Consider the following 26233-nt stretch of genomic DNA (forward strand, 5'->3'; position numbering starts at 1 on the left):
AATCTGGGGAGCCAAGCCCTTCTGGCTGCCAGATCTGATGATCTTAAGAAAGTGATAACTGCTGCTTCACATCTGTCTTCCAAATTTTATGCAAATTCTTTTTTGACCAACCCAACTAGAAGCTATATATGGAAAGGAATTATGAGAAATGCTATTCCCACTTAGATTTAAAGCCATTCATGATCATATTGTCAATGATAAGCAGAATACTACTAGCAGTCCATGGTACACAGTGATAAGATAATGAGTTGTTACCTATATTCAGCTATAGATTGCAATTTTGGTTAACTGAATTATTGTTACCATACGATATTTTAATGGAAATAAAGGGACATAGTGGGGTTGGTTGATTGCTTCTAAGTGAACTTGAGAACTTGGCATATCTCTAGATCCTATTCCTGCTATTTGTCTCCTTTCTATATATTCATTTCTTTTTCTTTTCTGCCCTGCTCCACCCTGTCCTGGTGCCCTGAGCTGGGGAACCTGGTGATGACCCTGTCTGGCCCCATCCCTGCTCCCTCTTAGGAAAACGAGTGACTGCCCTCCTACTCTAGTGTCTGGCCAGCACTGACCAACAGTATTTCTGATCTCGCTACTCAAACATTCTCAAGGGTGGGCACACTTCATCCCCTGCTACTGTCCCAGCCTTACCAAATAGCTGCCCCACTCTGGGTCTCAGACTCCCCAGTTGCCACACTCACAAAGGCGGCCTCTGTCCTTATAGCGCAAAAACCAAATGGGCACCAGGTGGCGTGTGGGGTGGAGCTGCCTTGTTCAGAGACAGACTGCTGCACTCCCATCCCCTTTTTGGCCACATGCCCTGGGCAGAGATCTCCCCTGGGGCCTCATCTGCAGACAGGAAACAACCTAGCCCACGCTCAGAGCTGCCGCACCCAGATGGGGCAACACCTCAAGGATGCTGTGTCACTGCCAGCGCGGGACCTGGCCTGGGCCAGGTGCGCAGCTCTCCTACTCGGTCCTGGCCCTGCGAGGAAGCAGCTCCGTATCCTCAGTTACCAACTTGCTGGAAGTCTGGAGCCAGCCCGCTCTCACCAGGCCTAGGATTCCCCATCTATGAGCAGAGAAGCCCCTCCTTCCTGGAACTATGTGACCCACCGAGGGCCAGGACCCCAGCACCCAGGATGGCACATGTAGTTGCAAGGTGTTGCCCCCAGCCTCAATTTCCTAGAGATGCAGCAAAACAGGGCCAGGGAGAGCCCTGAGCGTACAGGGACAGCATGACCTGAGTAGGTCAGAACGGCAGCCTAAAAGAGGCCCTAGCTGCCGCGTGGCACTACACACTGGGTCTGTGCCAGCTCTAGGAGAATGACACCTTGGGCCTAGGACTCAAATCCTCCTGCCCTGTCCCCAGGGCATGCCAAGGGCATCCTCAGCAGCTGACTCAAGGCCTTCATGGCAGGGTGAAGCCCACTCCCCTTGTCCTGTTCCTGGAGGCAACCACAGCTGGATGGCTGGCCTGTGCCAGGAAGCATGCCCACACCTCCAGGCACCCACCCCTACACAGCAGAGGTCCTGGGAGGTCCATGTGGATGAAGGTGATGGATTTGGGGCCCGGATAGGGTGGCGAGAAGGGAGTTCTGCATTAGGAGGGCAGGCACTGGAGAGCCAGCCAGTGACTTGTGTGCAAGCCACAGCCCGGGCCAGGGCATTGTTGCTGACCTGGACGGCCTGCAGGGAGGAGGAGGACACCCACGGTGCCGGGCTCTAGCAGCTCAGTAGCTAGGACAGCGATATGTGCAGGGCAGGGTTGCAGTTGTCACGGAAGCTGGGCTCAGTCATGAGGTCATCTCCGGAGCCACATCGTAAATAGGGAGCTCTCTATGATCTGAGAAATTAAAATTTCAGAAAAAGTTTATGTGCTGGCATCTCCTGAAATCAGACACTTCCGGCATATAGCCTCTTTCATGGATGGCCCTGAAAGAGGGTGCTAAAGGCAAATCCTCCCAATGATTAGTCTATTTTATCCAAAAGGAGAGATGACCAGAGTTCTGCTTTTGTACTGATTCATGAGCAGTGGCTGACGGTTTGGCTGGGAGATCAGTCCTGCACGGAGTGTGACTGATTGATGAAAAGGAGATCTGAGAGAGCAAATAGTGTAAAGATATTTGTCTCATGTAAATGCTCGCCAAATAGTAACCTGAGCAAAGACTGCTCTTAATAAGCAGGTGGACAAGATGATCTACTCTGTGGATATCAAATACCCTCTTTCCTCAGCCACCCTGGTCTTAATAAATGAACTTACAAATAAATTGTCTGTGTGGGCAAGGTTAGAAATCTTGCATGAACTCATCACATCATTTTCTACTCACGAAGCGCAATTTGGCTATGGTTGCTGCTGACTGCTTAATCTGCCAACAGCAGGGGCCAACAGTGAACTCTTCATACCATGTCATTCACCAGGGGACCAGTCAGCCGTCAGAGGCAGATTGATTACATTGAACCCCTTCCATCCTTAAAGGGGCAGCATCTGCTCCCATTGGAATAAATATTTACTCTGGAAATGATTTGCCTTCTCTGACCATATTTTTTTTCTGCCAAAACCACCATCCATAGTCTTACGCAATATCTTATTTACTGCCGTATTATTCTACACAGAATTTCTTCTAACCATGAAACTCATATTTCAGCAATTAAAATATGGCAATTGGCTCATGTTCATGGAATTAACTTGTCTTATCGTGTTCCTTGTCACTGTAAAGCAGATAACCTGAGATAATAGTGAAATACTGTACCATTTTTAAACTCTTTTATGGTGTCAAACTTGGAGAAAACTCTTTAAAGGGCTGAGGGTAATATCCTCCATAATAAAGTGCATTTTCTGAATGGGTGACCATTTTTGTCCTATTTCTCCCATGACAAGGATTTAAGAATCTTGGAGTTAAGGGCTAGACATTAGAGTGATTTCCTATACTGAAACAGCTTTAGATTCTGCTGGTTTGGAGCTCCTAGTTCCAAAGGAAGTTATGTTTCCACCAAGACACATGATACTGAATTCCATTAAAATAGGAGATGATATTGCCACCTGACCAATTTGTACTACCATGATAGTGAACCAGTTGGCAAAGAAGGGATTATTTACTGGCTGGGGTAATTGATCCTGACTGGAAAAAGGATATTAGGTTGCCATTATACAATAAGGGCAGGAAGAAATATGTCTTCAATGCATAAATTATCTGGAACACCTCTTACTACATCCAAGTTTCGTGATAAAAATTGAAGAGGAATTAAAACATCCATAAATTAAAACACCATGTATGCTAATGAAGATGAAACCCTTTAGAAATGAATGCTGATGTCACCATACCAGGTAATGAACCAAATGAGATTACAATAGTGAAGATTTGAGAAGTTATGAATATTTCTTCTGTTGGTATGAATATAATTGTATATATAACCAAATTCTTTTTCCCTCTCCCATTCCTTTGCTTGTTAATACAAAATGTGTTATATTAATGATATATATTATGTATATATACCTAATATATAATGTTATAATTTTTGCTTTAAACAGTCATCTATCTTTAAACAGATCAAAATAAAAAATAAATATAGTATATTTATCCACATATTTAATATTTCTGATGTTTTCTTATCTTCCAAGTTTGTATTTGTTTTCCCTTAATCTTAAAAAGTTCCCTGAGAAATCTTTGCAGTGCACATCTGCTGTTGTCAAAGAATCTCAGTTTTTGTTTATCTGAAGATGTCCTTATTTTCTTTTAATTTTTGAACAATGATTTCACTGGATATAAATTCAGGGATCATATTTTTTTTTCTTATAGCATTTTAAAGATATTGCACTGTTTTCTGGTCTCCACTGTTTCTGGTTAGACTTAGCTGTCGTTCATATCAATCTTCAATCCTGTATGTCATTTTTTGTTTTCCTCTTTGTTTCTTCTTTTGTTTTCCTTTTGCCATTGATGGTTTCAAAATTTGCTCTGTAATTTCTTTTCAACAGTTTGACTGTGATGCGCCTTGTTTCCGTTATCATTTAGTTTGAAGAATCCTTTGATTTCCATCTTTATCTTCTCCTTGACCCAACTATCATTCAGCAATAGGTTGTTTAGTTTTCATGACTTTGTGTAGAGATGAGTATTTCTGTTGGAATTGAATTCTAATTTTATTCCACTGTGGTCTGAGAAGTTATATGGTATAATTTCTATTTTTTTTTTAATTTGTTGAGACATGTTTTGTGGCCTAGGATGTGATCAATCTTAGAGAATGTTCCATGAGCCGAGGAGAAGAATGTATATTCAGTAGTATTTTTGTTAAAATGTTCTGTAAATGCCTGTTAGCCCCATTTGTCCTAGAGTTCTGTTTAAGTCCATTGTTTCTTTGCTTATTTTCTTTTTGGAAGATCTGTCCAGTTCTGTCAGTGGGGTCTTGAAGTCCCTGACTATTATGGCCCTGCTATTTATCATTTTGTTTAGATTGAGTAGGGTTTGCTTTATGAATCTGGGCACTCCAGTGTTAGGTGCATAAATATTTAGGATTGTTAAGTCTTCTTTTTTAATTGTTTCCTTCAACATTTTATAATCTTTGTCCTTCTTTACTCATGTTGATTTGAAGTCCATGTTATCTGATTTGAGAGCAGCTACACCAGCTTTCTGTTGGTTTCCATTTACATACAATATTGTTTTCCATTCTTTCACCTTGAATCTGAATGGGTTCTTGTGGTTTAGATACATTTCCTGGAGACAACAGATACTTGGCTTGTATTTGTTATCCATTCAGCCAGCCTATGTCTCTTGCATGAGAGGTCAAGCCATTCACATTTATTGAAAGAATTGATATGTAGGGTGTATTTCTGTTCATCCTGTTGGGTAAGCCCTTAATGCTTTGTTTTACCTCTTGAGCCATTGTGAGATCTGGGCTCTGAACTTCAGATTTTGGATGATTTTACACTGGTGAGTATCTACTGTGCTGATCAGTATATAATGCTTGTCTGACTACTTCCTGCAGGGCAAGTCTGGTCTTCACAAATCCCCTCAGCGATTACTTGTCTGAGATAGTCTTTATTTCTCCCTCATATAAGAAACTTAATTTTGCAGGATACAAAAATTCTAGGCTTGCCATTATTCCATTTTAGAGGACTGAGGATGGGTCCCCAGGACCTTCTGGCTTGTAAGTTTTCAATTGAGAAGTCTGCAGTTAGTCTGGGAAGTCTGCAGTTTTCCTTCGTATGTTACCTGCTGTTTTCACCTTGCTGCTTGTAGTAGTGCTTCTTTTATGCTTACTTTAGCCAGCTTAATGACTATGTGTTGTGGTGATTGCCTCTTTAAGATGAACTTTCCAGGGGTCTTGTGTGCTTCTTGTACCTAGATATCCAGATTTCTACCAAGGCCTGGGAAATTTTCCTCAATTAATCCCTCAAATAAATTATCCAACCCTTGTGTATTTTTTTCTTCACCCTCAGGGATGCCTATGATTCTTATGTTTGTCCTCTTTACATAATCACACATTTTTGTAGGCTTTGTTTGTTCCTCTTGTTTCTCTGTTTTTTCTCTTCAACTGATTTTTTTGGCTCATAGGTGTTGTCTTCAAGCCCTGAGATTCTTTCTTCTGCTTAATCTAGCCTATTCTTAAGGCTTTCCACTGTGTCTTGTAATTCCTTGAATGAATTTTTCATTTCCAGAATTTTTTTGGTTTTTCTTTAATACTGCAATTTCTTTAGAGACTTTTTCATTCATTTCCTGCATTATTTTTGTGGCTTCTTTGTGTTGGGTTTCTATTTTCTCTTGTATTTCATTGAGCTTTCTTACAATCCATATTCAAAATTCTTCATCTATCATTTTAACTATTTTGTTTACATTTGATATCCATTGGTAAGGAGATACTGATTTCTTTTGAGGGTGTCCTTTCTCTGTGATTTTTCATGTTTTTGGAGTTCCTTTGCTGATTTCTTCTCATCTAGCCTCTTAAGATCTGGGATGCTAGGGCTGGCTTATGGCCCTGTCTTTGAGTCCCCAAAGATCAGTCCCTGACTGTGCTGGCAAGAAGAGTGCTGGCCCTGAGTTACCTTTGGGGTGTTTTATCAGGTTTGATGAACCTCTCGGGTTACCTCTGACATGTTGTCTTCCACAATTCCCAATGGAGTGTTATGAGTTTGGTCCCCCAGTTTAATTTCCAAGATGGTGGATTATACTTGCAGGTACAAATCCACCACTCCCTAATTGCTTGAGTTGGAAGGCACTGTGTTTAGCTATGGGGTTTTTCCCGCTCTCACTGATTGTAGTTTGCATGGAGGAGCCAGCTGCCAACGTAATCTTTGGTGGCCATGCTAGACTCTGGTCCCCTAGGTGGGGCACATTAATGCCCCCAAGCTTTAGGAGGGACCCTGGAGCTCCCAGGAGGTTGCTTGGTCCCTATTTCCCCTGAGATGGGGGGAGCAGCAAGACAAATCATGGCTGGAATGGGAGAGCCTGAGGGGCTTTGCTAAGCCTCAGTGAGTCTCAGAGGTTGCTTATGTGGCCGCTAGGGGGAGCCGCTGATATGGTGCTCAGTGCAATCTCTTCAAGCCCTGCGAGCTGCTCCCCCTTGGAGGGTCCTAATCATGTGATTGCTAAGGCCCTGAGCCAGGCTTTTTCCATCCCTGTCATTAGCCAGGTCTCTCTGTGGGGTGGGGAATGCACCCTCCCTGTTTTCTCCCTGGAACTCCACAGCACTCTCCCCTCTGGTCAGTCCACACGTGTCCCCTCTCCACCAAAGACCAGCTCTTGAGCTACCCCACAGTGCATGTGTCTGACCCACTGGCGTGTCTCTCCATGTGACGCTGGCAGATAGGGGGATCTTCAGTTGTGCACCCCTGTTCCACCACTAGATCCCAAGGTGCGGGAGGAAGGCCTCTCCACCTGCAGAGGTCTCTGACAGGGGCACACTCCTGCCAGGCGAGAAGTGGCACACAAGTCTCTTGGATCAAGCTGCACGCCCCGTTGTAGCGAGTGGTGGGAGGGGCCCCTACTCTAGGTCAGCCTGCTGGCCCAGGCACTCCCTTGCCTCGGGAGCCAGGCGCTAAGCTAATTCAGTCCCGTCCCATCCCGAGTGCCACTGCCTTCTCCAATATGGCGGTTGTCCAGTGGGGGTGGAGGATGGGGCATGTTCACAGACCCCCACTCCTCTGTGCCCCTCCACACCATCCACTGGATATGGCCACAAGGGCTCTCTTGACATCCGAGCCTGGAACTGTAACCTATTCCCTATGTCTCCCTGTCCCACTCTCACGACTGGGGGCACCAGGTTTAGTCTGCCTGTCTGAGCTGCCGGTAGGTGATCCCGCCAAATGGCTTGGCCAGGAAGATAGCAAACTGCGGCTGTCCCCTGGGCTCGGCCAGGAACATGCCCCCATTGCTGAGAAGCAGGCCTCTCTCAGCACAGAGCACTCTAGTGGTTGCTATGGTGGGGGGAGGGGATGCAGTCTCCCTGCACCACTCTCCTGTCCCGGGGCCACCAGGTCCTGCATGCCTGTCCTAGCCACCAGCAGGTGATCCCCGCACTCTCCAGGCCGGTTCAGCTGGGAATGCATCCCCATCGCCCAGAGACAGGCCCCTCAGCGCAGAGCACTTTCCCGGTTGCTATGGTGTGTGTGTGTGGAGGTGGCGGGGGGCGGAGGGGGGGGGATGGCTACAAAACAACTTAAGCCAAAATTACTTTCTGGGATGCCAGAAATGGAGGAGGTGCAGAGGGGGAAGCATCCAGATAAGAGAATGATGGCTCTCTGGTCCCTTGTGGCACTCACCGACAGGATGAGAGCCCTGTGTCCTGCTGCTGGCTGGAGTCACCCCTTACCCTTTCGCTGGGCTCCAGGCCTCCCTGGATTTGGTCCATACCACCAATCTCTCTTCTCTATCCTCTTCTCTCTCACCTTCACAGCTCCTTTTGGTGGGGTGCCCGGACTCCTCTGCTGTCTTTCCCCGTGGTCCACATCCGAGCAGTAATTCCTCTCCACTCTGCTCAGTCCAACCCTCTACTCGTCTACCAGGATGGTCTGACAAGCTGCGTCTCCGGTTGACTGTCTTGGCGGTCTCCCCTTGTGTTCCTTTTAAGCACTGTATTCACTCTGTAGAGTTGGGGCTTGAGTGCAAATATGAAAATAATGTAAACAAGGGAAAATAATGTAAACCACTGTCCAAATCCAGCCTGTCACCCGATTGTGTAAATTGTTTTATTGGTACAAAAATGCACCTATTCATTTAAATATTATCTATGGTTTCTTTCACACTACAGTAGTAGAACTGAGTAGTTATGACAGAGACCATATGTTCCACAAAGTTGAAAATATTTACTATTGGTCCTTTATAGAAAAACAGGTTGCCAATGCCTGATGATCCCTGCCCTAAGGAAGATAATTCACCTCAATTTATAAAATCTTCCTGTTTGCAGATCAAACTTTCTTTTTTTTTTTTTTTTTTGTTGAGACAGAGTCTCACTTTGTTGCCCAGGCTAGAGTGAGTGCCGTGGCGTCAGCTTAGCTCACAGCAACCTCAGACTCCTCGGCTTAAGTGATCCTACTGCTTCAGCCTCCCGAGTAGCTGGGACTACAGGCATGCGCCACTATGCCCGGCTAATTTTTTCTATATAGATTTTTAGTTGTCCATATAATGTCTTTTTTTTATTTTTAGTAGAGACGGGGTCTCACTCTTGCTCAGGCTGGTCTCGAACTCCTGACCTCGAGCGATCCACCCGCCTCGGCCTCCCAGAGTGCTAGGATTACAGGCGTGAGCCACCGCGCCCGGCCTAGATCAAACTTTTGAAAGCCCCTATTATTATGACAGCATTTTTAGCAAATAAATATCTTGCATCTACTATGGAATCAAGCTTTTTGAGTACATCCTGCAAGAGGATGCATACTTTCATCTTGACTATACTCTAAATGAGTACATAGTCAAACCACTTAGTCAAACTTCCCAGAACCAAACTGAAAGTGAGTGCTAGGAGTGAGTTTTAATGACTCATAAATTATTTACCTAAGTTATTTACTAGCCCATGACTTCATTGCTATAACACTATACATAGATATAACAATATGAGAGATTATTTCACTTAAAAAATGAGCAAAAGACCTGAATAGACTTTTTTTTTTTTTTTTTTTTTTTGAGACAGAATCTCACTTTGTTGCCCAGGCTAGAGTGAGTGCCGTGGCGTCAGCCTAGCTCACAGCAACCTCAAACTCCTGAGCTCAAGGGATCCTCCTGTCTCAGCCTCCCAAGTAGTTGGGACTACAGGCATGCACCACCATGCCCGGCTAATTTTTTCTATATATATATTTAGCTGTCCATATAATTTCTTTCTATTTTTAGTAGAGGTGGGGTCTCGCTCTTGCTCAGGCTGGTCTCGAACTCCTGAGCTCAAACGATCCGCCCACCTCGGCCTCCCAGAGTGCTAGGATTACAGGCGTGAGCCACCGCGCCCGGCCCTGAATAGACATTTTTTCAAAGAAGGTATACAGATGGCCAACACGTATATGAAAAGATGCTGAACATCACTAATGCTGGAAATGCAAATGAAAACCACAATGAGGTGTCACTTCATACCTGTAAGGGTAGCTATTATCTATACAATCAAAGACATGAGGAAAAGAGTGTCTTTGTACACTGTTGGTGGGAATGTAAATTAGTACAACCACTATGGAAAACAGTATGAAGGTTGCTCAAAAATTAAATATAGAACTACCATATGATCCAGAAATCTGAATTCTTGGTACATATCCACGGAAAATAAAATCAGTATTTCAAAGAGATGCTCACACTCACACATTCATTGTAGCATTACTCATAATAGCCAAGATATGGAAATGACTATTGCTAATTTTAAACTTGAAATGTAAAAGGAAATACCCTGGCTTTCATATTCAAACACTGGAACTATCTGCTGTTAAGAATATTTCTGTATGAGATGTCAAACCAAGTACCCATCAATTCACGAGTGGATTAATAAAGTGTGGTATATGTTCACCATGGAGTACTACTCAGCCATAAAAAAGATGAATTTATACCTTTTGCAACAATCTGGATGGAACTGGAGAATATCGTCCTAAGTGAAGCATTAAAAGAATGGAAAAACAAACACCATATGTACTTACTATTAAATTGAAACTAACCGATGAGCACGCAAGTACACGGAGGGAAGTAAAACTCAATGGAGAGCAACAAGGGGAGGGGGGCGGATGGGTAGGAGGGGATGGGAATACACCAACCTAATGCGTACTGTGAACACTATTATTTGGGTGATGGGAACCCCAATAGCCAGGACTCAAGCTTTACAAAAATGATCCATCTAACCTAAAACATTTGTACTCCCTTAATATTTTGAAATACAAAAGAATATTTCTATATGATAATTTGAAAGGTAAATTGCTATTGCAGCGTGATAAATAAATCACTCCATCAACTGTTTATCTCCATCAAGTAACAGCTCCTATTTTGCTATTCTTTCTCTCTCGTCTGTGCTTATTTATGTGTTTCTTTTTTAAAAACTTAAAAATGAATCAGTTATTAGGCAACGTACTTGGATCAATGGTCGTTGGTTTATACTTAGACAGCTCTCCACACCACTTAGTGAGAGAAATTATTCTGGTGACAGTAGTGACAGTGAATCAGTCAGTTAACTGGAGCTCTGATTAAACAGTGATTCAAAACTTGAACATTTAATGTGTGTATATATGAAACGTTTTACGTTCATAGTTTTACTTGAGAAAAAGCTTTGTAAAAGGAATGATTTTGGTCATTTTCAAAGAAAAGCTAAAAAAAAGTGATAGGAGAAACACACTGAAATTCACAGATGCTATGAATCATCATTTACATTAACTAGCGTAAATAAGCAAAGTCAGTCACCAAAGTTATATAAATTTTTGTCTTTTATTCTGCTCATGAGTAATCCTTACTTCAAATCTCCTAAGAATTCAATTTTTGGAGGAGGTTTTGGAGAAAGATGATGAAAGTGTATAAAATAAGAGGAATCTGCTTTGTGCCAAAATTGTTAGCAATTTTTTTATTTCAGTAAAAAATAAAATAATATTACCAATAAAACTTTTAATGAAGTGCTATAAATGGTAGAGTAGGTAAATTAGCATTCCAATCCTCAAAAATTCTTTTTTATGTTGTTCTTTTTTCTTACTGGAAGGTAAACCCTTTTGCTAAATGCTATCTTATATCTGTAGGATTTTATAATTTTAATCATTAGGTTATAATTACCAATGACAAAATAATTTGTCAACTCAGTGAAAAACTGACCATCTCTTATTCCAAAATTTACCTTCCACAAAGCAAAAACTGCCTGAAATTTTACCATCAGAAATTCATTCATCACATCTCACCTATTTTATAAATGTAATTAATGATGTTGTCCCTCAGAGTTTCTCCTCCTCCAAAATCATCTATTTCAATTAATAAAATCACCTAGTCATCCAAGCCAGAAACCTCTGTGCCTTTTTTTAAACATAATTTCTCTTCTGCAACATACTATTATTCCAAACTTATTAATCATCCTCTCTTCTCCATCACAATTTTCATTACCAGTTTCCAAGCCTCTTAAAATGCTCCCGTGTATTGCCATGTCTCATGGCTGTTCTCCCTCTTCAATACCTCATGCTGCTGCCAAATCGTCCATCTGCAATAGACCTGATCAGGACGTCTTAACCTAAAAGAAAAAGGAAAAATAAAAATCAAAACAAGTGGTTCCTCATGTTACCTACAGAATAAGAAGAATAGAAAACTCCTCACTGAGTGGCTGAAGATGATATGGAAAGAGCATTAGTTTTAGATTGTTGTTCTAGTATTTATTAACTTCTTAATCTTACTTAAACTTCTTTGAGCCTTAATTTCTTCAAACAGGCTAGAAATACATACCTCAGAAAGCTGCTGTGCTAGTAAAATGAGATAATTCATATGAGACTGGTTAACAGAGTAACAAATCCAGAAATCAGTTATCTTTTCTCAATATCGTTCCAAACTGCTTTTCATATTATCTCTTGCCATACCCATTCTCTTGCAATCGGGCTTTAACATTCCAATTTTTCACAAACATATACACATCTGCACTTCATTTCTTCCGTCTCTTAGCCTTCTCCATTAAGCCCGCTTCTCATCCTTTAAGAATCAGTTCAGATATTATCTCTTCTGCAACAATTTCTCTAAATTACCTGCACTCCCCAATCAGAAGAGGTTACTGAATCCTTCGGACTGTCAATAGCACATTTCAGTGTTTTTATATAGTCTTTGTCAAGACTGTGAAAGGTGTGAATTTTTTACTCACATACTAACAAGTTAACCGTCATGGTTTCATACTGGCAAAAGACAAGAGATTCCTGAATTAGAGACCTTGGACTTTATTACTCACAGCAAGCAGCAGGAGTTTTATGTCCACATTGCTTCCTCTTCCTTATTCCTGAAGTCCCATGGTGCTGCAGCAGAGGGGATCCAGGTGGATGTAGAGTATGCAGTGGAATCCTGAGCTTAGGGAATCTGAGTCTGTTACAATGGACTGTGAACAAACCTGTCAACGTTTGCCCCAAATGGAAATATTATTTTTATTATACTGGACAGTAAATAAAACTACACTTTGCTCTGCAAGGAGAGAGTCCAACTCTATCTTCAATGTCTGTGGACTCTACAAGTAATTGTTAAAAGATAAACTAGAACAAAATGGCGGTTAGTTCTGCTTGCAAGTTGTGCAGAAACATGAGAGATCCATAAAAAATCTTGTTTCCCCAACACTTTCATGAAAACTTCGTCTTTGTTTCCAAGTTGGGTGTGTGAAAGAGGTTGTACATGGAAAATGTCCTATACATATGGAGGATCCCAGTGCCCACAAAACTGACATCTGCTGTATATTTCACAACAGAAAATCTCCAAGGAAGAATAAACTAAGGTAAAAATCCAAAGTAAGGTAAGGTAAGCCCAAGTGCTAGGATAGCTCAAAATTTGCATATTAATAGTTTTTCTTTAACAAAGGTGATTACATTAATTATATATTTTTTTTAGGATTTATGAGGTTTATAATGCAAATAAAATCACAAACCCCTTAAAATTCTTTATTTTTGGTTGGAAAAAGTACAGGTCTCATGGATATCAAAAATTCAGCTATACTTCTACTAGGGGTAGCTACATCCCAACGGGTACCTACTGTGAGCCTAGCCCTTTATCTACATCATTTTTAGTCCTTATGCCAACCATGTGAGGAAATTTCCATATTCCAAATATTTTTAGACTGAACGGTTAAGTGGCTTACTTCAAGTGACAGAATTAACAAGGGGAGGACATACATTTTTTTGAACTCAGTCTATTTTTGTCAAAACATTAAAAACTATTGTAGTGTTGGTTATACTTGTATATATATGGTTGTGATGTATACAATTATATATATGCATAGTTATACATGTATACAGAAATGAAAAAGAATAAAACTGATATTTAGTACACTGTCAAAAAAAGAATAAAAATGAAATAAAGGTATTTGTAGAGAAAAAAAAAACCCCAAATTCTATAATACAAGCAAAACTTCCTCATGAGATTCTCTTCTGAGATTATCACCAGCTAAAGCTACAGAACTAAGAGAAGCTACAGACTTTAGGGAGATAATTCTGGAATTATCTGGCCCAGATACAGGCCCAGATACAGGTCAGGGAGTGACTACATGGACAGTGTTAAGCAGGAGGCACCAAGTGTAGAAATGGGAGAGTCCCTAAGTCTCACTTCACCTATCTTTCAATTTTGACTGAAGTTAATTCTAATTATGGGTATAACGGAGCACAGTGTTTCTCTTTTCACTTCAAAGGAAGGTTGGAACAAGCTTTCTATGGCAGAAGAGAGAGGGCTGCTCAGAAATGCAGACCAATTTTATAATCATTTCCATTTGTCAGGTTAGAATTGTCCATAAAACCTCAGATGGTTTTATTCAGTCATATGTTCACTCATCTCTCCATCTAGCCAACAAATATTTGTGGCAAGCTATCGAACTTTCAAATAACCCCAGAGAATGGAGAGATGAAGCAGTGAAATGAAAAGAATGTGAACTTTTATCTCAAACAGCCCTTAGTTGAATTCTTGTCTCCGCCATTTATAAGATGAATTATCTAACCTCTCTGAGCCTCTGTTTCATTATATGCAAACTAAAAATAATACTTCCTATCTTCTAAAAATGTGTAAGAGTAAAACCAAAGTAATATGTGAGTGGCCCAGTAGAGTATCTGAACCAAGAATGGTGTTCCCTTCCTTTCTCACTCAGACATTGCAAGGTTATAATATATCATGTGCTACTCAGGGAAAACTGATAAATATCATAGATAAAGAAAATATTGGTCTCAGACAATTTAAATGTTTAATTTCATATGAAGTTGATTGCATACTGGATATGGGTTTTGGATCAAAAATGAAGTTAATTTCCTGCTTAGGAATGCCATCAAAGGAAAAACATCAGACTTCTATGTCCAGTGCAACTTTTCCCAAGGAAATTCAAAACTTGACTGGGGAGTTCTTCACGTTGAATTATTTGTTTTTTGCTGTTGGACAACTTAGTAGAACATGTAGAGATGTTCAGGAGACCATTCTTCATGTTGGCTATCATTCAAAAAGAGAAAAACTTGTCGAACTTCTGCAAAAAAATAGCTGATGAATGAACTATAGTCTTTGTTGAAACTAAGAAAAAAGTCGATTTTATTGCAGCTTTTCTTTGCCAAGAAAGAATAGCAATTACAATATTCATGGTGATCTGGCACAGAAAGAGATAGGAAATTCTTGGGAGTTTTTTGCTGTGCAAAGTTCACATTGCTGCTTCAATAGTTGCCAGAGGGCTGGATATTGAAAATGTTCAACATGTTATCTGTGTGCACTGAATTTGACCTACTGGTCATTGTGAGAACAGTAGCAGAGCTATTCCCTTGCTTGATGCCATTTGAACAGCCTGTAGTGAAAGTACTGTTGGGTGCTCAACAGTATTCTTCCTCATGGTTGGAAGAAACTGCTGCTAGTACCTATCTTCCCAGCTTTACTGGTAGTAGAGAACTGCGTTTGCAACAGTTGATACTGGAAAGAATTACCAGGACAGAGCACTTTGAACATAGCAGGGTTTTTTTCTTCACAAACTCCCCATCCGGTAGATGATGAGTTTTGGGAATAAAGCTAAATCTTTGAAGTTTGTGGTACAGTGTTGATGCAGAAAAAAAAATAGTTTTGGTTTTTGAGTTTTTAATACATGTGAAACCTGATATTCTTGTATTTCCTGTCCTTCTGTTCCCACTCTCACTCTTAAAAAAAAAAAAATCCTAACTGACTAGTTATGTGAAATGCTGAAAGTTAAAACATTGCAATTACTGATACAAATGATGTTAACTGGAAAGATTAAAGCACTCTAAATATTTTGCTTTAAAAAAAAAGACTTCAAGAAGCTTCCAGTTTACTTGGGGAGAGAATAGAGAATAATGGAAATAGATGACAAAATATTCTTCAGACCATAAAATGAAAAGAGAGTTGCTGCAGTGGGAGTATAGAGGAAGAGCTTACTTCCAACCTGTAAGCTTGATACTTTTATTAATGTGACCTTGCCCTTCCTAAATCAATAGTAATGGCCTGTGGAGATCCCCTTCCCTCTGCCTGGCTTATTGGCCCCTCTTGTCATTGGCTTCATAATTAAATGGAGAAGAAAAGGTCAAATAGAAACAAGAAAGGGCACAGCTCAAGAGAATCAACCTTTTTGCCCTTTCCAGATGAGAGGGTATATACATCTCTGCCCCATTCAAATATCTACTGCGTGATTTTGCCAAGGCTGTCTGTGGTATTTACCTAACCTTTCTTAGAGAGCCTATTTGGTAATGCCTCCTTGAAAACCACAGCTTGAGTGAAAGCCACATGGAGCTTACAAACCTGCAAACCGCAGCTCCCCACTCTACTTAGCACCTCTATCAAGTGTCTCAAAGTTGGGCAGCCAGTAACCTCCCTATCTTTATTTTTACATTAGTTGCTATCAATACTTTGTTTCCCAATTCTTGTTCTTTCTGCTCCAGCCTCATTCCTTTTTTGAGGTAGCAAAACACATTTTTACTCTTTTATTCTAAAGGAATTATAGATTCACAGGTAGTTGCAATCTACCCTTCATCCAGTTTTTCTCAGTGGTTCCATCTTTCAGAATTACATTATAATATCAAAATCAGGAATTGTCAATGGTTCAATGTATGTGTATAGAGACAGCAATTTTTTGCATTCTTTATTGCTTTTTCTTTAAATGCTTCTTCTAAGACTAACAATTTCTTATTGTGATTAATCCCACAAGTTGGGCTGACAGTGAGCAGAAGTGTCACAGTGATGCCAAGTGCATTGTAGGCCAATTTTCCTGCAGGCACAAACTTTCCAAAATAAACATGTACTGAACATAGGAATCTTTTCTATGTAAACTTTGGCAAGATATTTATTAAATAAAACACCTTGTTAAATTAAAAAGCTCTGCTCAGCAAAGGAAATAATCAGCAGAGCAAATAGCAAACCTATAGAATGGGAGAAAATATTTGCAAACTATACATCTGATAAAGGGCTAATATCCAGAATCTACAAAAAAAAAAAAAAAAAAAAAAAACTCAAACAAATCAGTAAGAAGAAAACAAACAGTCCCATTAAAAAGTGGGGAAAAGACATGAACAGAAGCTTTTCAAAAGAAGACAGACATTCGATCCAGCAATCCCATTACTGGGCATCTACCCAGAAGAACAAAAGTCATTCTATAAAAAAGACACCTGCACCCGAATGTTTATAGCAGCACAATTCACAATCGCAAAGATGTGGAAACAACCCAAATGCCCATCGATTCATGAATGGATTAGCAAAATGTGGTATATGTATACCATGGAATATTACTCAGCTATTAGAAATGATGGCGATATGGCATCTCTTTGGCTCTCCTGGAGTGAGCTGGAACCCATTCTATTAAGTGAAATATCCCAAGAATGGAAAAACAAGCACCACATGTACTCACCAGCAAACTGGTTTCCCTGAGTGCACATTTGGGATTCACACCAATTGGGTATTGGACAGAGGTCGGGGCTGGGTGGAAGGGATGGGTGTATACCTACTTGATGAGTGCGTTGCGCACTGCCTGGGGAATGGACACGTTTGAAGTTCTCTCTGGGGGGGATGGGGTGGGGGGAGGGGAGGAGTGCACACCTATATGATGAGAGTGATGTGCACTGTCTAGGAAATGGACATAACTAAAGCTCAGACTCGGGGGGATGGGGAGGCATGGGCAATGTATATAGCTTGATCTTTTGTACCCCCTTAATGAGCTGAAAAACAAACAAAAAAAAAAAAGAAGACAGACAAATGGCCAACAAACATGAAAAAATGCTCAGTGTCACTAATCATGAGGAAAATGCAAATTAAAACCAAAATGAGATATCATCTTACCCCATCAACGTGGCTATAATTAAAAAGTTCAAAAACAATATATGCTGGCATAGAAGCAGAGAGAAAGAAACACTTATACACTGTTGGTGGGACTGCAAATTAGTGCAGCCTCTATGGAAAACAATATGGAGATTCCTCAAAGAACTAAAAGTGGACCTACAATTTGATCCAGAAATCTCATTATTGGTTATCTACCCAAAGGAAAAGAAGTCATTTTATCAAAAAGACACATGCACTCACATATTTATCACAGTACAATTCATAATTGCAAAGATGTGGAATCAACTTAAGGGCCCATCAGTTCATGAGTGGATTAACATAATGTGGTTTATATATACCATGGAGTACTACTCTTCCATAAAAAGAAATGAATTAATACCTTTTGCAACAATTTGGATGGAACTGGAGACCATTCTCCTAAGTGAAGTATCACAATAATGGAAAAAGTAAGCTAGAGAAAAGAAAATGTTATTAAGAAAATCATAAGGAAGAGAAAATATATGTACTATTTACTAAGTGGAAGTAGATCATCATAAAGATCTTCATTCTTCTCACCTTCTCATTGAGTAGGTTGAGGAGGAAGAGGAGTTGGTCTTGCTGTCTCAGGCGTGGCAAAGGCAGAAGAGATGAAGGAGGTAAAGGGGGAGGCAGGAGAGGCAGGCACATTTGGGGCAACTTTACAAAATTACATCATAATTTCTGCCTGACTTTATTGCTTTTCCATTTCTTTAAAAATGTTTCCATACAGTACCAATTCTTATTCCACCATTTGCTTTAGTTTCAGTGACCGTATCATAGAAGGATCCATGTCATAAAATAAGTGAAAAGCAGTCTTGAATAATCAGAACTCTTCTACCAGATTGTCTAATGTCAATTTGTTTTCTGGCACTGCTGCTCCTATGTCTTCTTCCTCATTATCTGGCACTGGTTTGGAAGCACTCAACTTCATCAAATAGTCTTCTGTTAATTCTTCCAGTGTGGTGTCTGTTAGCTCTTGAATTTCTCCAAGATTCACATCTCAAAATTTGTCATGCCGCCACCTTTTTTGCTGCATCCACAATCTCTTTCATGACTTCCTTGATTGGCTCTGTCATAAATCCTGTAAAATCACGTACAACATCTGGACACAGTTTTCTTCAGTAGGAATTTACTGTTTTGGTCTTAACGGTTTTCATAGATTTTTTTCTATGATGATGGCATCTTCAATGGTGTAATCCTTCCAGACTTTCATGATATTCCTACTCTACCGAGGTTCTCTTCTGTAGTGTTGACAATCCTTTCCATAGTATACCATGTATAATGAACCTTAAAGTCCCATGACCCCCTGATCTAGAGACTAAATTAGAGACATTGTATTTGGGAGCATGTAGACCACTTCAGTGCCTTTGGTTTTGAACTCATGGAGTTCTAGGTAGCCAGAGGCTTGTCCAATATCAAAAGAACTTTAAAAAGCAGTTTATTATTGGCAAGAAACTTCCTGACTTCAGGGTTAAAGCGTCAAGGAAACCAATAGAGAAAAAGTATTCTTTGTCCAGGCCTTCTTGTTGTACAACCAAAAGACTGGCATCTGGTGTTTATCTTTTCCCATCAAGGCTTGGGGAGTTAACAGCTTTATAGATAAGTGCAGACCTGATCATAAGCCCTACTGTATTTGCACAAAACAGTAGAGTTAGCCTATTCCTTCCTGCCTTAAATCCTGGTGCTCATTTCTTTACTAATAAGTGTCCTTTGTGGCATTTTTTTCCCCAGAATAGGGCACTTCCCTCTGCATTAAAAACCTGTTCAAGCAGAAATTCTTTCTCCTCACTGATTTTCTTAATGGCATCTGGGAACTCGTCTGATCCCTCTTGGTTGGCAGAAACTATTTCTTCGGTGATCTTGACATTTTTAAGCCAAACCTCTTTCTAAAACTATCAAACCATCCTTTGCAGGCATTAAATTCTCCAATTTTAGATTCCTTACCTTCCTTTTGCTTTAAGTTGTCATATAATGACTTTGCTTTTTCCCAAATCATATTAGAGTCTATAGATATGGCTTTCGTATAGCAATCCTGCACCCACATAAAAGCTTCATTTTTAATATGGAATAAAAATGTATTTTGCAAAAAGTGCAAGGTTTTCACACCTGCTGGCATAGCTGCAGCAAAGGCTTCATGAATTTCCTCTTCTTTTTTTTGCAACAGTCCTTATACCATATTCGTTTATCTTGAAATGGCGGTCAACTACAGCTGCAGCCTTTAAGCTATGGTATATTTCAAGCAATTCAACTTTTTTTGTAACATCATAACTTGCTTATTGGGAGCACTTTCAGCATCATGAATGGCACTTTGAATGGGTCCCCTGGTGTAACTCAAGGCTTAGGGTATTGCACTAAACAATGAAAAATATGCAAGAACTGCAAGTGATCACTTTTTACTGCAATGTGCCATTTATTGGAGAGAGGAACTGCTCATGCCAAGATGATTAGTGTTACACGTTGTTTTAATAGAATACTCACAACACTTGAGCTTACCACAATAGCAATAACAGGTGGTTATGAAATTGTTATAGTAGTACAGTAGTACAGTATATACTATAGTTAATTTTATGCATTTGCCATTTAACATTGCATCTTTCATTTGTTGACATTTCTCTCACTGCAAAAGGCACCATGTACATTCTGTAAGTATATGTTTGCATTAAGTTTTGATAAATTTTAACTTTTTATAATATATTTGTATATATTTTATTGTAGTAAATAATAAAATAAACTGGCATCTCTGTATATTTTATGCATTCATGACATAGCTAACTTTTTCTTTTTTATTTCAGCATATATCTAAATTTTTCTTAACTTTTTTCAATATTTCTAGGCTATACAGTTCATCTACAAGTTTTTTCGAATTGTTGTAAATCTCTGAAAAAATCTTCCAATGTATTTATTGAAAAAAATCCACATGTAAGTGGACCTGTGCAGTTCAGAGCTATGTTATTCAACAGTCAACTGTAGCTTGAGATGGGGCCTTTGGGAGGTAATTAGTTTAGGTGAGGTCATGAAGGTTGGGCTGTCCTGATGGGGTTAGCATTTATAAGAGATACCAGAGAGCTTGCTCTTGCTCTCTCTTCCCACCATCTGAGAACACATTGAAAAGGCAGCCACCTACAAGCCAGGAAGAGCATTCACACCAGAAACTAACAATGCTGGCACCCTGATCTCAGACTTCCAGCCTCCAGCACTGTGAGGACATAAAATTCTGTTGTTTAAGCCACTTAGTATGTTTTGTTATGGCAGCTCAAGCTGACAAAGATAACCTCTGAGGTTTGTAAATAGTTGTCTCCAAATTTCTATGCTCTAAAACCCACTGAAACACTCATGGACTTACCTGGTAAATGAAGCTTTCAGACCACCATTCAAAGCTTGTGTTGATGCCTATAGTAGCCCAGAATTCTAAATATTTTTCATTTCCTCCTTTTTTTTTTTTTTTTTGGAGCCACAAAAGAATAGAGACATAAGCATCCTGATATCAGAATTCATAGCTGATATAATGACACCAATTAAAATGGCCCAAAATTGATGTTTTCAGAGAACAGCAGTACAAGTAATATCTCTCTTCAATGTTGTCTAAAGAAAATAAGAAAATGAAGCCTTGGGTTTTCATTCTTAATGCGGAAAGCATTCCTTATCTGAAAAATTTATTTACATGAATGTTTTATTTCTTAATTATTTCAAATGAATAATTTGTTTCTACATTATTAAGTCTAACATTGAAATTGAACAAACTTAAGAAAATATAATTATATTTTTCTCATACTATATTATTTCTTACAGGTTTTACGTTGTGATACAGGAGATGAGTTCACCTATTTTCCAACATTCAACAAATTTTTTTATGTACCATTACATTGGATATGAAAATATGCTTGGGATTGTAGAAAAATAAAAATTGAGGAAAATGGCTCTGACAGTAATTTTGTGGCATTATGCTTTAGTCTTTCTGCATTTCAGTTTCTTAGTTTGTAAAATATAGATACTATTTAATAATAGTATCTATCTCATAGAGACTCTATAAGCAATAAAAATAGGATATTGTTAAATATTTAGGAATAGGCCTGATGCTTATACAATTTGGGAAAGTCTTCAAAAGAAAATAGTACACAATTACAAATATAAAAAAAACTGGTTGCTGTAATGCTTATTTTTCTGTATTTGTTTACACATTAAATTCTTACAAAACAAAAACAGTAATAGCAAAAGCACAGAAGTCCAATCAATTATGCTACTGATCACTAGGCACTGTGAATAAATCACTATTTTTAATAAAAAGAACCAAGACGCTTTTTAAAAGCAGTTTCATTTAGTTAATATAAAATTTAGTTAATATGAAATTAAGAATGCAGGATGCTCATATTAGCACTGCTGGAATAGAAAAAAAGAAAATAGATACATGCCTCAACGAAGTGAATAGTTAAATCATTAAAAATAATGAGGAGTATACTAACATGGGAAACACTGCAGGTATATTGTTAAGTGAGAAAACCCAAATTCACTGTGATAGGCATGCTGGTTGCCTATCCAATAACCATTGCTTCAAGTTTTCTTACCAAGAGACCCCTGATCTTATTCAGGGAGAAAACGTGCCCACCTTTAAAATTTTTTTTTTTTAATTAAAAAAAATCAGATACCTTTGCACCTTGGTATGGCCAAGAGGAAGAGTTCTGACAGATGGGTTATAAGAGTCACTGCTCTTAGGTCTTTCCCCTGTTCTTTCCTGGAATGTGGAAAAATGCTGGTGATATAGCAGCTATTTTGGGTTCTTGAGGTCACAAGTGTATGGGTAAAAGCAAGAACTCATGATAGAATTAGAAAGATATAAATAGCCTGCATCCCTCATGACATTGTGGATCTTCCAACCAATCTTGGACTTCTTACTATTTGATTTAAAAAATGCTCATTTGGATAAGTAATTTATTTCTGATACAGGTAAAATTAAATTCTAACTGATACACATATTGTTTCATCAACATATAATGCATATTAGAAGAAAATAATATAGGAAAACATAGATATCTGTGTAAAATGGACTGAATGGATGACCAGCAAACTCAGAAGTATGGTTAACCCCTGGGAAGGAAAGTAGGCATGAGAGGGCAAATGCTCTCATTTTGTTCAATATACTTTTGTACTTGAATGTTTTACAGTGAATATGTCACTTTAAACCCCCAAATGACATTTTCAGTGCCTTTCTTTTGTGTGTGTGTGACAGAGCATTTGTCTTTCAAGTTGTGTTAGCAAAAACAGATGAACAAGTTTAGAAATTTAGTCTTTAACCTTTATATAATTATAAATTTAGCTACTTATGCCAAAATAGTCCCTCCATCTTCTTTATTCTCAACCTATCATCATTAACAAACCCACTTAGCAAGCACACTCTTTCACTGAGTCACCTGCTATGGTCTGCAATTCTCTGATCACTGTGGGCTATGTTGGGGCCATCGGTAGAAGATTGCGGGATCTGGGAAAAGTCACCCTCCGTACTCTTCTCCAACATTTTCATTAAGAATAAATATTTGTAAATCATTATCAAGAACAGCATTCAAGGGGAAAACCAAGCTAATGAAACTGTAAATAAAACATCCGTACAGAAATGTACAGAGGGTACTGAGTTGTAGGGATGAGCAGGCAGCAGCCCCAGATCTGAATTGGAATGCCATAGGGCATTCAGAGAATCATTAACGTATCTTTCTGTGGATAGTTATGCAACTACTACAGCTGATTCTCTACAGAAACATAGACTATGAACACAGTAAGCTTTGGCCTTAAAAAATTGCTCTCATTCCAAATCACTCTCATCTATTCAATAATTCGGCAAACATATATTGAATACCTATAATGTCCCAGGCATTAGACTAGGCTTTGGGTGAAGAGCATGGGACAAGCAGAGGGGGCTGCAGTGTAATGACTCTTGAGATTCATCTCTTCACGGGTCTCCCTAGGTCACGGAGAGTTGTGAGATAGCAAGCCATGTGTGGATAAAGAAGTAAGAGAGTGTGAAAGGATTAAACAGATATCAAGAGTCAGAGGCAGGTCAAGGGCCAAAAGCAGAAATATTATCCCAAGCCAAAGTAAATCCAAGGCAGTCATTCTTCTATGCACCCATCTCTTCAGGTAGCACTAACTGAAAGTCTGCTAAGTGCAAGCATCATGCTAGCTGCTGTAGGGAATTCACATATATGAAAACCATAGGTCCTGTCCTTGAGGGATTTAAAGACTAATGAGAAGAATAAGATTAAGTATAAGCAAATAATTCTAACACAGATCAGCATGCGTTAAATATCGTAACAGTTTGGGGAAAACAAAGTTCTGTTCACTAAAAATATTTTAAAGTTTGAAAACCACTGACCTAGAACATTGATTAGTTAATGTAAAGCATGATAGAAATGTGCTCAGAAGAATTCTGGGCCAAATCTTAGAAGGCATCAAATGGCCAGGAGAATGTCTTTTATACAGAAAGCAATGGTGAGATCTCTAGGGAATTTTTAAACAAGAAAATTAACACCATAGAAGTGGCCAAGTTCAAGTCACAGGCAAAGAATCCCATGGGATTAGATCACTTCAGGATAGGCAATCAGGGAAGCCCTCATGGGAGAGGTGGTATTTGAAAAAAAGAGAATAACTTTAACAGGACCAAATGGTGATGGAAGCAGAGAAAGGGCATTTTAGGCTGTGTCTCTGGCAGAGACAAGGACATAAAAGCAGTCAAATAGAATATGGGCTCAAAAGCAGTCAACTAGAAAGTAGGGTTCCTCAGTGCCCCAGGAACAGTAAGATTTCCACTTATGCAGAACCAGGGTTTCAGATGATGTTCAGCAGATCTTTTCAGGAGGGGGAATTAATAGGAAGATTATCTCTTGGCCCAAGTCTTCCTATGGCATTATATCTATCTAATTAGTAACTTGGGTTTCTACAAGATTTTATTTGGGGAAAACAAACTTCTGTTCACTAAAAATATTTTAAAGTCTGAAAATCACTGAGTTAGAGCATTGATTGGTTAATGCAGAGCATGACAGAAATGTAGTCAGAAGAATTTCTGGGTCAGATTTTAGAAGGTATTAAATGCCCAGGAGAATGTTTCTATACAGAGAGCAATGGTGAGTTCTCTAGGGAATTTTAAACAAGAAAATTAATACCATCCAAGTGGCCAAAAATATATGAATAAAGTGCTCAACATCACTAATCATCGAGGAAATTCAAATGAAAACCACAATAAGGTATCATTTCACCCCAGTTAGGATGGCTATTATTAAAAATAAAATGCTGTCACAGATGTAGAGAAAAGGTAACTCTAAGACACTGTTGATGGGAATGTAAACTAGTTTAGCCACTATGGAGAAGAGTATGAAATTTCCTCAAAAAGCTACAAATAGAACTATCAGATGATCCAGCAGTCCCACTACTGAGCATTTATCCAAAGAAAAGAGGATCAGTATACTAAATAAACATCCTCTCTCCCTTGTTTTTTGTAGCACTATCACAATAACCAAGATATGGAATCAATCCAAGTGTCTAATAACATATGAATGCATAAATAAAATGTGGAAAAATATATAATAGAATACTTGTCATTCATGGCAACATGGATGGAACTGGAGGACTTTATACTAACTGAAATACTAACTTATTTATTTTTTCTTCTTTCTGTGCTCACAAGGTCCTTTCATACCGTATCATGTTGTGTTATATTGGTTTATGTTTGTCTCTCGCAAACTTTGAGCTCCTTAAAGAAAGAACATTGCCTTTCACCTTTGGTACCACCCCTAAGACCTAGAAAATATCCAATTTATGAGCTGGCACGTGGTACATATTTGTAGTGTGAGTAATGATTGTTAGGCTGGAATGTGAATTTAGACAATCATGCCAGAAATAAAATGGCAGAACCGGCCATAAGAGTCTCATGGGCATGTTCGTTCATTTTCTTCCCTCTAATTGCTTGCTGAATCAGAGAAGTGAGGACTGGCTGATCATGAAAGAGAATATCAAGGCATAAAAGTCAGCTCCATCACAAAAATATGTCTGACAAGAAGTCCAAAAAACTTGCATTAATCACTGAGATGCTCCCTGTTGCATAATTCTGGGGCTTGTGGTATGTTATTTACCATTGAATTAGCTTATAATTATTATTTTTAAGGCTTTTGGAATTATGTACTTTTTATCTGAAAGTGAAGGTAGAAGTCAGCTTAGTTTCATCAGCCACATACTAAAATCATCTCTTACAATGGGTTACTTTCAAGAAGATTTCAGCAATGGCTCACCTTGTATATTTCATTTTGAGTCATGCTAGTTTAAACAGAGAATCATATATTCTTATCTTGTCTCTCAATTATATGAATACATCTACTTTAGATCTTCCAGCCATCTCCATCCCTACCCCACCCCAAGACCATATATATTTCTCTATTTACAAATTAAATGAGTTTACATTGATTTAAAGGTTTAAATTAGACTTTATTTTATTCAAGTGTTCCAGCTTATGTGGATCCATTTGGGTTCTAATGCTTTCATATATCATGTTAAGTCTCTGTCATAGCAACAAATAAGCGCTAGTTAGGCAAAGAAGAATTTATGGAGAAAAGCAGTGCAGACAGACAGAACCACAAATACAAGAGTCCTCTAGTAGTCATTTGGCTTGATCATACGACACAAGGTGGGAGAGTTGAGGTGGGAGAAACAAGCAGAGTATGCCAGGACTTGTGGGTCATGGGGAAGATGTAGCACTTCATCCAAAGAGCAAAAAGCAGCAAGTGGTTTCAAGCAGAATTGGGTTTTTTGTTTTTTTGGTTTTTTTCATTTTTAAA

This window comes from Eulemur rufifrons, chromosome 17 (assembly GCF_041146395.1).
Source record: "Eulemur rufifrons isolate Redbay chromosome 17, OSU_ERuf_1, whole genome shotgun sequence".
In the NCBI taxonomy this organism is placed as follows: domain Eukaryota; kingdom Metazoa; phylum Chordata; class Mammalia; order Primates; family Lemuridae; genus Eulemur; species Eulemur rufifrons.